General features: G+C 42.9%; 1 long non-coding RNA gene and 1 pseudogene across 2 annotated transcripts; one reads left to right on the plus strand and one right to left on the minus strand.

Annotated features, from left to right (window-relative positions):
• Window positions 1–777: 777 nt before the first annotated feature.
• On the minus strand, window positions 778–2747 carry LOC148156678 (uncharacterized; annotated as a pseudogene). Its single transcript, XR_015764484.1, has 3 exons — window positions 2585–2747; window positions 871–2502; window positions 778–811 (listed from the first exon to the last, which is right to left on the minus strand). The product of XR_015764484.1 is annotated as an uncharacterized LOC148156678 (transcript).
• A 720-nt stretch (window positions 2748–3467) lies between these two features.
• On the plus strand, window positions 3468–7299 carry LOC148156679 (uncharacterized). Its single transcript, XR_015764432.1, has 2 exons — window positions 3468–4822; window positions 4905–7299. It is a non-coding gene; the product is annotated as an uncharacterized LOC148156679 (long non-coding RNA).
• Window positions 7300–13526: the final 6227 nt, after the last annotated feature.

A 13526-nucleotide genomic window follows, 5' to 3' on the forward strand; every position in this document is an offset into this window, starting at 1 on the left:
TCATGAGTCACTCTGTTGGATGTACTTTCGTTAACTGTGTCTTGTGACTGTGTTACCTGTTGCTGGGTTTCCTTCTGTTCAGCTACTTCTTGTTCTTTAAGTTGTTCTTTCTTTGTCTCGTGTCTCTGTCTTTCTTCATGCAGACATGTGGGATGTCGTCTTGAGCATGTGTTGCATGTCATCCGATTGCTGCAGTTCTTGGAGAAATGACCACCATTTTTTTCATCTTGAATGAACTTGACTCTCTCACTAACTGGTTTCTCAGTGAACTTACGACATTTGTGTAAGCTGTGTCCTGCTCTTTTACAAAACACACAAGAGATCATGGTTCTTTCCATAGAGTTAGTTGTGAATATTTTTGCTGTATCTTGCTTCTTATGAATGGGTGCAAGTTGAGGTTTTATCTTTGGTTTGTCAAAGTCGCTTTGTCTTATAGCTTGATATGATGTAATGGGATTACATGCAATACTTGCCTCCATCGACAGGAATGTTACAAAGTAACTGAAACGTGGGAACTGTCTGTGCTCTAGCTGGTATTCTGTAGCCTTCCGGTTCCATCTGTTGCTTAACCAGTCTGGCAGTTTAGCAGCAAGTCTTTGATTCTCTATTCCATCATTGAGGACGTTCAGATCATCATTGGTAGCCATTGCAGATTGGCAGCTTTGTAAGAAATCCACAAACTTTCTTAACTCTGCGCTGTCTTTACCTTGAAGCTTTGGCCATGTGTGTAACTTGTCCCTAAAGGCCTTGGCGATGACAAAAGGTTCTCCATAACGTTCATTGAGCATATTCCATGCTGCCATATAGGAATCTTCAGAGCCAATCAGAAAATAGCCATCTAAGGCTTCTTTAACACATCCACCTACATACTTCTGTAGAAAAAATATCTTTTCTGCAGTGGGAATGTTCTTTCTCTCTATTAGAGTCTGAAAAGATGCTTTCCAATGTTTAAACTTGAGTGGATTCCCACTAAATACTGAGGGCTCTGGAATCGGTAGTCTATTGGCTGACATAGCTTCTGCCAAAACCTTTACAAGCTCACCTGTGCTCTCGTGGACAACATTTAACTGTTGTGATGGTTGTGTGGGTTGATTAGCAGTGTTCTTGAACTCAGTTACCTGTATGTTTGCAGGATTCAGACTGATGCTTTCTTGCTTTACTGAAAAGTAGTCTTCTTCATAAACTTGTAATTTTGCCTTTGCTGCGTTGAGTCCTTTCAGATTTTCCAGTCTTTCAATTTCCCTTTTTAAGTCCTCGACTGACTTTCTCCTTGCAGCACTTTCCTCTTGTTGTCTCTTTATCACAGCCGCCTTCTCTTTTTAACTTGCGTTCTGTTTCCTCTCTTTCCTCTAGATGGCGTTCTGACATCGCAGCAGCTTCTTGTTCTGTGATTATGCATTTGTCTTCTTCTTCTATGGTTTGCATTTTTTCTCTAAAATTCTCTTGTTCAGCCATTATCTTAAGCACAGCCTTTGTGGCTTCATACTCTGCCACAGCTTCTTGTCTTTTGGCAGAGGAGCCATTAGAGATAACTGAACTGGCTTTAAACGGACTATGAACTGAGACACTAGCCGAGCTAGAAGATGTAAATACAGAACTAGCATCAGGCCAAACAATCTCCTCCTTATTTGTTCCCTCAACATGGCATTGGATGTTTTGCAAAACTACCTTAGTCACCGATGTGCCTTTGTCTAACTTGGAACGCATATCATGAGGTGGTCCATCCATTGCTCTGTATTGCTCATAAATATCGTTAAGAGCAGCTAGTTCTCTTTGCACAATGTCCACGTGACCTTCAAGAATGTCAACTGGATCTCCTTTAATAACAGATTTTTTAGCAACCTTGATTAATGCTTTCCATCTGTCATAAGTACTTTCAAAGTGACGTTGCAACCCTTGTAGTTTTTCTTTATGAAATTCTCTTCCTTTTCCTGTTAGCATGCGAGGTTTTTCACTTCTACGCAGCTCTTCTTGCCCAGGTTGCACTAAAGAGGTTTCATCTACTTGCTCTGCTTTGGCAGCTTGCTCTGCACTGGTAACTTCTATTTCTGTGTCATTTGTTTCTGACATTCTGTTTTACTTGAACTGTTAACCTTTTACTCGGTGAAAATCTCTTTTTAACTTAAATTAATTATGAGCTTCGTTGCATTACTTCCCTTCTCGTTACCTTGTTGTGCTGTTGTTGTCAGGCTTCACACAGTTCCTTGTTGTTACTCCTTCCTTGTGTCACTTTCCAAACATGAACTTAAATGTCTGCCTTCTGGACATCTTTATGAAGAAGCAGCCGATGAACGTGTGTCCGTTAACATTTGCAGCAGCTTGGTCTTCGATGCAATGTCGCGCTGTAGCCACGAAGAGTCCGGGAATCATGCAGCTCCGAGTTCGACTACCACTTCCAGCTCTTCTTGGAGTCAATAAAGAGCTCGTTACTGCTGGTGTTTAGTCAGCTTTTAATGAACTCTTCTTATAAGTTTGTGTCTCTGACACAACACCACCGTCGAACTAAAAATACAACATAAATATAAATGAGACGGTGTCACGAATACAATGACATAAACAAATGATACAAGACATATAAACATACCTCGCTGGCTGACCGTTCCTTTGAGGTAGAAATGAGCAAAAAAAAAGAATTCTTAAACTTAAATTACTTTAAACAACTAATTAATATCATGCCCTCATACCATGTGCTTCTTTCTTTGGTGTCCCAGCGAACATTCTGGATTGCACTTCCTACTTTAGCTTTTCAAAATAAAAGTCACAATAAAAAATGTGCCTAATACAAAATAAAACATACAAACTAAAACTATGGCAGTAAAATTCATCATTTAATATGTAAGTGAGCCAAAGAGCCACTTCTGTTAGCCTGAGTCTAGCGCCACCTATGGGCTGCAGGTCTGAGGCATTTTGTTAGCAAGTTTTCTATCATTCTTATAGCTTTGCCTGATCCAAACTGGCAACCCACATTAATAACATAGTGAAATAATATTGACCACCAAACACAGAATTTATAAAAGATATCAACATTTTTCCTACACAATCCTAACATGTTTTTAATGTTGAAGAAATGAACGCGTTCTCTTCACAATATTTATTATTTATTTACTATTAATCTATTTGTATGATTTGTTCTTTAATATATTATTTTTCGGTCGCAGGAAATGATTGAGGGATGAAGAGGCTGATGTCCGATTCTTCAGGTTCTGCTGTTCTGACCCATCCAGTCTGATATCGACCAACTGAATAAAACCGACACATTTTTAATGCCCCATTAAACGTCACTGATTGTTTAGCCTGTCTTCCACTACCGTCTGTATTTTTGCCAGAGGTTTTGCTCCTAAGGTCGGTGTTTTATCAGGTGGACATTTTAAAAAGACGCGGGTTGAAAGCAGCTGCGTATGTCCGTCGCTAGGCAACCATGACAACAGCGTCACTTCGTGGGGGAGGGAGAGGGGGGGGCTATTTAGGTTCCGCAACGACAATTTAGCTGAACTTAATATTTCCCATGTTTGGTTTCGGTCATTATTATTAGACTTACCGTTGATGTGTGTGACATCAACGGTATGTCACACACATCAATACGGGCGGAGACAACAACCACCTGCCATTTTAAGCTAGCTTAAGCCGGAGGTTCCCAAACTTCTTCTGGGCCCCCAAGAATTAGAAATGGCTGTCAGGTTGAATGACGTGTGTTAGGGGGAGGGGGAGAGGATGTTTAGAGACTTCCTGTCTCAAAGAAGGTGGGGAGGAGGGGAAAATGAATGTACGTAGCTGAACATAGACAGCAACATTGTAGCCTAAAAAACTTGTTTAATCGTGGAAAAGAGGTAGCAGACTAACACTCTTATGGCACAAACTGGCCAGAACCTCTCAGTGTGTGTGCACGGCTGGACCTGTAAGACATCAACGACTGTTGACCTCTTTCACTGTCTTTTTTTTTTTTTTTTTTTTTTACAAAAACCTCTGTAACCCAGCTGTATTTTATCTGTTTGTTCTGAGTTATTTGCTTTTCTGTATTGTTTTAACTTTATGGGTAGTGTCCCTTTAAGAGCAAAGTACGACATCACTTTACGGCAGCGTTCCGACTGCAGTTACTAGGGAAACTCCCGGGCTTTAGAGTTTCAGAGCTGCTGTGGAGTGGAGACATGTCAGTTTCTGCCGTCCTTCTGCATAGCGCCAGACTTCTTTATGCCTGATATATGATGTTTTCCTGCTAGGTGAGCATTACTGGAGATTTGTAATGTCGTATGTGCTCTTAATTTTATGTACCAAGTCATCGCTAATTCTGTAATGTTTTAGAAACCAAACTCCTGTTTTACCGTGGGTATTGTGAGTTAAAATGACTGTCGAGTTTGTCGTGTTAAGTGAAATATTTCATTTTCATCTATGTTCATGAGGTGCTTATATTTTATGGAGTTATATTCCTGATAAAGAATCTTAAGTGCTGTGTTAAAATGGAGCTCACCGCTCTTAGTTACTAGGGAAACTCCCGGGCTTTAGAGTTTCAGAGCTGCTGCGGAGTAGAGACATGTCAGTCTCTGCCGTCCTTCTGCATAGCGCTTGACTTCTTTATGCCTGATATATGATTTTACTGCCATAGTTTTAGTTTGTATGTTTTATTTTGTATTAGGCACATTTTTTATTGTGACTTTTATTTTGAAAAGCTAAAGTAGGAAGTGCAATCCAGAATGTTCGCTGGGACACCAAAGAAAGAAGCACATGGTATGAGGGCATGATATTAATTAGTTGTTTAAAGTAATTTAAGTTTAAGAATTCTTTTTTTTTGCTCATTTCTACCTCAAAGGAACGGTCAGCCAGCGAGGTATGTTTATATGTCTTGTATCATTTGTTTATGTCATTGTATTCGTGACACCGTCTCATTTATATTTATGTTGTATTTTTAGTTCGACGGTGGTGTTGTGTCAGAGACACAAAGTTATAAGAAGAGTTCATTAAATCTGACTAAACACCAGCAGTAACGAGCTCTTTATTGACTCCAAGAAGAGGTGGAAGTGATATATGATGTTTTCCTCTAGTGTATTATTGTGGCCGATATCAGGGAAAGGAACACTGAAGGTGCTCCTGTGCCTGCGGAGGAAGAGACAGAGGCTGCGGGGTTTTCCGTGTCTGTGGACATCGGCTACCATCGTCATTCTGGGTCGCCATCCCAGCCAGGACAACCTCTTTCATCGTTTTGTACGCATCACACACACACACAAATATAGAGCTCTATATGAACTATTTTTTTTTGCTGGCCAGCTTCTTTTAATTTAATTTATTCTTTTTTTTTTTTTTACCAAGGACCCTGAAAGGATTCTTTATAATCTAAGTTTTTCTTTTTCTTTCTCTTTGTGGGTTTTCCTAGGAAAATTGTATGACAGTGTTGAGACGAAGTTGGATGTGTTTCAGTCCAGTAACTTGCAATAAACATAACTGGTTGATAGTAAAGTGCTATCTGAACCCGAGTAGATTCTGTTCTTTGGTTACACCTCCACTGACATCCTGACTCGTGTTGCATGAGGAGTACAGTACATTTATTTTTTTTTAAAAGTACAAAAAAAGCACTTTTTAAACCATCAAGAGAAGCAGTTCAAGACCTTAAATGAATAAAAATATTCAGCTTGTTCAGCTTAAGGTGCTGTATTGATATTAGCTAGCTAGTCATCTTTTAGCTAACTAAAGGTTTGGGGGAAAAACTGAAAAGTTCTTTGCGTTTTGCTGCCGTGATCCTAACACACCTGTAGCTCCGCCCAGCAGCAGCAGGTCTCCTTCACTAGCGCTCATGTTGCGTTTAAAGGTGGCTCGGAAAAACAGGTTTCCACATGTTAACAACAGATTAAACAGTTTTAACTGCTGATAAAAGTGACAGAGGACACAGATATGGGAAGTGTGGAAGCCTCTACTATATCAAACTGACAGGAATAACAGAGAGTTGGCCATTCTAAGGTAAAAACCCAGCGCATACAGTGTTCATGTTTTTTTTTTTTTTTTCATCCAGACGGCTTCCGGCGCCCCCCACACCCCTCTAGGGGGCGCGCCCCACAGTTTGGGAACCTCTGGCTTAAGCTAACCTGAATATTTACAACCCTCCTGTTGATACACTGACATTACTTACCCTCTGTCTTTCAACCACTTTGAAAAGCTTTTCTTCGTCTCTCCAACATCTTTATCCCTCCCTCTCTTCCGTTTTCTGTTTTGTGGCCCGGAGTTTTTCCTGCCGTCCATCTTTAGCTTCCTGTTGTCAGAGCCCTACAATTCAAATTTAAAAGAAGAAAACGCGCCTCGGCTCGTTCTGGAAGGGGAACCAAGCTGCCTGTATGGGAGGAGAGGCGCCTAATCAGTGCTGTTCCTCTGTTTCTTTGCTGTTAAGCACATAAAATGCTGACTAGAAAAAAATTCCCCACATCGTTTTTGCGCCCCCTCTCGTGCAGCGTCCCTATGCGTTGCATACAGTGCGTACCCACTTTTTGCGCCACTGCCGGTGTTCCGCATTTCCAGCGTGTGTATCGCTGTGTCCGGTTCGGCATCAGCTGTGCTGTGTAGTCTGGTGTGGTGGTAACAGCGACACCGGACTTTACCACCAATCCGAACCTCCATGGATCCAGTCGGATCGGTGATGTCAGTACCACAGGCAGCATAGCTCCGTTAGCATCTCAAAGAGCGTCCAGCTCTGCCTATATCAGCATGGCATTTATTTTTAGCTCATTAAGGTAACGATCACCTGTTAGCTTCCTTGGTTCTGCTGGTGTAAATGCAGTGGTGGAGAAAGTACTCAAAAAATGTACTTAAGTAAAAGTACAAATACAAAGTCAAAAATGTACTCAAGTAAAAGTCAAAGTACCACATTAACATTTTACTTAAGTAAAAGTAAAAAAGTACTGGCTTTTAAAAATACTTAAGTATTAAAAGTAAAAGTACTTGCTGAATACATAACCTAATCGCTAATATCATTAAGTGAACTGATCGTATTTAATTTTAATACATAAGAAATGAGCCATTTTAATGAACAATGCCACAGATTAAACATGTTCTTATTGTGTTTATTCTCTGTAACAGTTTATACTTAGATATGTGATTCTATGAATCATAATTTCAGGGATGGAAACATCTTGTCTCCTGTCCTAACATAGCATGAACTTCATTAGTGACATTTATTTAGAAAGAAATCCAACAGAAAGGGGATGGAAAGAAGGTGGGTGAGGGAGAACATGCAACCAAGGAGCCACGTAGCAGAGTTGTAGTCAAGACCACTGAACCCGAGACCAAGACCAGTGCCCTGCGCTAGATGACACAATAAAATTAAGTTTATCAAAATTGGTTCTCAGATTAATCTGAAAGATCCACATTTCCATAAAAACACCTAGATGTTAAATACTTAGAGCTGAAATTTATTTAACCAGTATCAATTAAAACTCATTTCATTCTGTTTTGCTTTCATCGCTGTGCTACAATCCGCAGAGGTCTCCTGCTATCCCTAGAAAAATAACACCCTGGACGGTTGCCCATATTGCCCATGTCAGAAACCACAACTGAAACATCGCAATTAACGGTAAATAACGTTCAACTATGAACACTGTCCAACGGCGCAACAAGAAACCAAGCAGAAGGAGCACCGTGACTGTTCTCACCCTCCCTCCCACTGCCATGTTTGCCACCATGACAGGAGACGAAATCAATCAATGAGAATGCTCTGTGTTCTTTCAACTTTTACTTATTCGGCGATTAAATAAACGTGTGTATGTGTTAGCTACTGCAGTGTACACAAGAACCCAGAGAGGCTTCAGTCCTTAGGACTTAGTAGAGATCCGTCCAGAAGAATCGGATCGTTCCTGAATGTCATATTGCTATATTGCACTTTGGTCACAGCGTTGTCCCATATAGGCGACACCTCAGTCAACACAGAATGGCATGAGTGACAACTTTTTTTCATCGCAGATGCAACATGTGTCTCAGTCAGTACAGCTAGCTTTGCTAGCATCACGTCCACAGATCTTACCTTTCTTTAAGCTTTTCTTCCAAGTGACGTTAAAAGTTGGACGACGTCCCCACCGTCTGTGAAAGCGAAGCGCTGCTGGTTTTACATGTCACCATATCTTATGGTTTATGCAGCTATTATATTACTGACGATTAGACGGATATCCACCACTGCGCATGTCTGGAGCTCCGCGTGCGAGTAAAGGTGGAGGCGATGGGTGACAACAGACACTAAGTCATGTTATTGCTTGGATTTTACGGCGCCACCTTAAGTCCCTGAACGTCACGTTTTAACGGAAAAAAACCTCAATGCTGCGTGGATGTAACGAGTAACGCGACGGTTTTGTAGAAATGTAGTGAAGTAGAAAGTACAGATACTTACTGTAAAATGTAGTGGAGTAAAAGTAGAAAGTATCCATTATTAAATCTACTTAAGTAAAGTACAGATACACGAAAACTGTACTTAAGTACAGTAACGAAGTACTTGTACTTCGTTACTGTACTTAAGTACAGTAACGAAGTACTTGTACTTCGTTACTTCCCACCACTGTGTAAATGGCTCAAAGTGTTGTGGAGAAATGTCCAGGGTCCAGATTAGGTCCTTCGTTGGGTTCCACTCCGGCTCTCCTGCGCTCTCCTTTCTGTCATGTGGGAAATTATCCAGATTCATCTCAATTTTTATTTTTTTATCACAGCCGATAGTGACACCGTGTGGCATTATGTAAAATGACACCAGTCAAACCAATATGATCAACAACTACTGGGGTAAAGTTAGCCTTCCTGTATTTACTCTGTAGACTCCGGTACAGAATGGACCTGATGACGTCATCAACCCATCGGTGAAAAAATAGCGACTTCCATGGGTGACAAATGTAACAAAAGATGTATATTTCTGAAGTAATTATGAGTTTCGGAGTATCACAAACAGCATTTTTTTAGTTAAATTAAAACATATTTAGGCCAACATGTTCTACTAGTCCTGGACCTCTTTAAGTTTTGAGCTTCAGACAATCTGCAGATTCCACTAAAAACTGTAAAACAGCCCTTTAACGCCTTACTAAGCATTGAGACTTCCCTTCTTTCCCCTTGTTCTCCAGAAACACTGTGGGAACTTTCATTTGTTTGCTGATGACAAACAGATTTGTGTTCCAGTGAAAATCAGAACGAAGATGTCACAGAATCTTAATGAGCAAAAGACCAACATTTTCTGTCAAAGTGGGCGGAGCCAAGCTGCACTGAGGGGGTGTGGCCAAATGTGGGAATAAGAGAGACTAATCATTTATTCTATGCTTCAACCCGACTCCAGTCTGGCTGCCTAGAAGGTCCGGTTCAGTTGGTGAGGTGTGAATTCTACTTGACCTCTGACCTCTGGTCCTCCAAACCTCGGTCTGGGTTCAGTTGAAGTGAACTCTGGTTTGGTTTGAATGTGAATGCCAAGCAGACCAGAGACCGCTCCAAAAGCAGGAAGTAGACTACATGCAGGGCATTCTGGGTAAATGATTTATGAGTTCCCATCCACCTGAATAATGAATAATATGTAATTGTGACCCTGGACTGGAGCATCAGGAGGAAAACAATCTGAACTCATATTCTGCAGTGACGACAGGAAGATGATCTGATCCACTTCCTGTCAGGTTGGACCTAAAGGAGGAACATTCAGGTGGATCTGATCAGAGTTTGGAACCAGGAGGAGACATGAAGGTTTCTCAAGGCCTTCATCTCCTCCTCCTCTTCCTCAGGAATGTCCTCCTCCTCTTCAGTCAGCAGAGCTGTTGTCTTCATCTCCTCCTGGTTGAGGAGTTAACCAGCCGCCCCCTCCCCTGTGAATGGGGGTCTGAGTGCTCCTCTTTGTGCTCCAGCTGATCACTGAAGTGTGATGTCAGCAGGACTCCTCCCGCTCCGATTGTCCAGGATTCTGGTTTTTATTGGATAAGTGGAGCGGCTTCCTTTGTGCCTTTGAGCCTGAGGTGGCCCGTTGGGCTCTTAATCACCGTCCTGAGCTGCGCTGTGTTCAGGGGGGTTGGGTAAAAGAGCGCCGGCCCATTCAGACCAAGCTGTTGATCTCCAGCTCAGGAAGGTAAACAAACGCCAAATAAAAGGCGGACCTTGGAGCCGAGCCGGCGCCGTGTGGTTCTGGAGTCCAGGGAGGTTCTGACTCCCATCCAGTAACTGACCACTGACTGATCCTAGTTACTGATCACCTTAACTGGTTCTAGATGGGATTCTTTCTGGAGCTGCTAAAGGCTGGTTGGACCACAGCACCAGAACCAGAACCATATGGGTTCTGGTTAGAAAGTTACACAGAGAAAAAAATTGACAATAATTTGTGTCATTTAATCTGACTCAAGAGAAAAAATAGAGATTATATTTTCACTGTGCTAGTTGTTCATTTATAAATGTCACAATTTCAAATAGGGTAGGGAGTAGGAGGTAGGAGGTAGGAGGTAAGGATTAGGGGGTAGGAGGTAAGGATTAGGGGGTAGGGAGTAGGAGGTAGGAGGTAAGGATTAGGGGTTAGGGAGTAGGAGGTAGGGAGTAGGAGGTAAGGATTAGGGAGTAGGAGGTAAGGATTAGGGAGTAGGAGGTAGGAGGTAAGGATTAGGGGGTAGGAGGTAGGAGGTAAGGATTAGGGGGTAGGAGGTAAGGATTAGGGGGTAGGAGGTAAGGATTAGGGGTTAGGGAGTAGGAGGTAGGAGGTAAGGATTAGGGGGTAGGAGGTAAGGATTAGGGGTTAGGGAGTAGGAGGTAGGAGGTAAGGATTAGGGGTTAGGGAGTAGGAGGTAGGAGGTAAGGATTAGGGGGTAGGAGGTAAGGATTAGGGGTTAGGGAGTAGGAGGTAGGAGGTAAGGATTAGGGGTTAGGGAGTAGGAGGTAGGGAGTAGGAGGTAAGGATTAGGGAGTAGGAGGTAGGAGGTAAGGATTAGGGAGTAGGAGGTAGGAGGTAAGGATTAGGGAGTAGGAGGTAGGAGGTAAGGATTAGGGAGTAGGAGGTAGGAGGTAAGGATTAGGGAGTAGGAGGTAGGAGGTAAGGATTAGGGAGTAGGAGGTAGGAGGTAAGGATTAGGGAGTAGGAGGTAGGAGGTAAGGATTATGGAGTAGGAGGTAGGAGGTAAGGATTAGGGAGTAGGAGGTAAGGATTAGGGAGTAGGGTAGGGAGGGTTAGAGGCAGGGTTAGGGTTAGTCTCTAGAAAATGAATGGAAGTCAATGTAAAGTCCCCAGAAAACACAAAAACATGACTGTGTGTGCTCACTGTTTTTATGCTGCTGTGATTGTGAGGACCAGCAGACCCAGTTTAAAGGTTCTGGTTCTGACCCAGTCGGCAGGATGTCCCCATGTCCCTCCTGTCCCGGTTTAGTGTCTCTGTGTCTCTGCAGATGTCTCGTTCTTAATGTGCGTACAGAGCAACAATCAGCCCCATCTGTCCCAGTTTACCCCCCCCAGTAAATCTCCCCAGTTTACCCCCCCTGCCCCCGCCCCCGTCAGCGGGTGGGGACTGAAAGCCAATCAAAAAGCTATAGAAGAGTCCTTTGCTGCAGAGACACAATCGGGGCCCGGGGCCCCTTCACCCCCCTGCTGCCCCCCCCTCTCAGTGGCTGCTGGGTCCTGACGGCCGGTGAGACGGGGACAGATGGGAGGAATAATCAGCGCCGTGTTTGTCCCAGAGTCCTGTCTGACTGAAGACATCCTGTCCCTGCAGACGTCTCACTCTGAAGACACCATGGACATGTCCAGCTGCTCGTCACACAGCTGAGCTCACTAGTATTCATCAGAACCCGGTCTGGATTTGACTAGGCCGCCCCAGAACATCAGTCTTCCATCAAACTTTCAGCTGCCGGGGGTATGAATAATTCTGGGCTACCCATGAGCAGCACCACAAGCTTCCCAGTTCAACATGAAGAAGTCAAACTGGTTTCTGTTCCCCGTCCTGCTGGAGTTCCAGCAGATGATCCGGCAGGAGCGATCAGCTGGCTTTGATGGCTGGAAGGAGGGACTGGAGACTGAACCAGAACCAAAGACCCGCGGGTCTGAACAGAACCTTGGTTTGAGCCCAACAACCTGCAGGAGTTTAGAAACTCAGCGCTGAGGAGCTTTAACCCTCCCATCGGACTGGACCGGATCTGGTCCAGACCCGAAGGATCCGGACCGGGTCCAGTGGGTCTCTGGAGCTGCAGATCCTTTAGATCTAATGGATCCGGTCCCTGCAGGTCGAGCCGGCCCGGAGCACGGAGGAGGATTAGATTAAGGAAAACCTCTGGATGTTTAGGTCAAAGGTCAAATCCAGCCAGAGCTCCAGGTCAGAGTTTAAAGGTTGATTTTAAATCAGATTGATGAAACCTGGCGGTTCATGGCGCTGATCGCTCTGTGACGATGCTGAACCTCTGATTCTCCTCAGATTAGATCAGATTAGATCAGATTACTGACAGCTGGACTCCAGTCATTAAAGCGGCTGAATACTTTTGTCATTTCTGTATTTGTAAAAAAAAGTTTTTAATCACTGTAGTGACTATTTGTCCCAAAACTTAAATTCAAGAAACTCAAAAGTGATCAAAACAAAAAGTGAATCCAACTCAGAGTCGCCTGATGCTCCGCGGATTCTGGTTCACAAAGGATCAAAAAGTTGAAATGCAGTTCTTTGGTTGTTTTATTTCGTAGTTCAGGCAAAAAGGTTACAGGCTTCACAGGATTCTGCTTCTGCTCCGATTCCTGAACCGGTTCTCTGACTGACCACCGGCGGCTGATAGGCTGGTAGAAACCTTGTGACCACCCAGGTGCATAATAATCTACTGAAGACCCGTGAAACTCCCACATCCCAACCTGAAGTTAATTAACTAATTAAGTGAATTACTAACCAAAAAACTTATTCTAAATAATGAATTAAACAAAAATTCTAATGATGAATCAACTAGAAAATAAACAAAAATAAGAATAAACTAAACAATTTAATTTCAAAGATTTAACTGAAAATGGAGAAATAGCTCCTACAATCACATAAAGTTAAATTTTTTACATTTTTCAGTCATTTTCCACTTAGTGGTTTCCTCTTTAAACTCCAATAAAATCTGTTTATAATGTTAGTGTCTCAAGGCTCAGCTTTTATTTTGATAGTCCACTTCCCATTATCATCAACTGGATTAGCATATTAGCTAAATATTTAGCTAACTAATTAAAGTTAGTCTGGATCAGAACCACAGAATCCTGAACCTGGCCAGGACCAGAACCATCAGACCTGGAGTTAGCCGAGCTGCAGAAGCTTCAGTTTCAGTCCGACGCCTCGGGACGTTTCAGGTTCACTGGACCGAGTCCCACCAACAGAACACTGTGGGGTGTGTGTGTGTGTGTGTGTGTGTGTGTGTGTGTGTGTGTGTGTGTGTGCAGATGCAGTTTCATTCAGACTGGCAGTGAGAATGAACTTAATCCTTTAAGCTCTTGTTGGGTCTCGTCCTCCTGCTTCTCAATGAGGAGAGGAAAAAGCTCAGAGTGATGACCTTTCAGAATAAAACTGTGGGATGAGGCGGTGCGGGATGCTCACTGGAAACTTCAGTGGTGTAGA

The sequence above is a fragment of the Poecilia mexicana genome, unplaced genomic scaffold (genome assembly GCF_051168715.1).
Source record: "Poecilia mexicana isolate PSO_F unplaced genomic scaffold, ASM5116871v1 scaffold_10, whole genome shotgun sequence".
Lineage (NCBI taxonomy): Eukaryota > Metazoa > Chordata > Actinopteri > Cyprinodontiformes > Poeciliidae > Poecilia > Poecilia mexicana.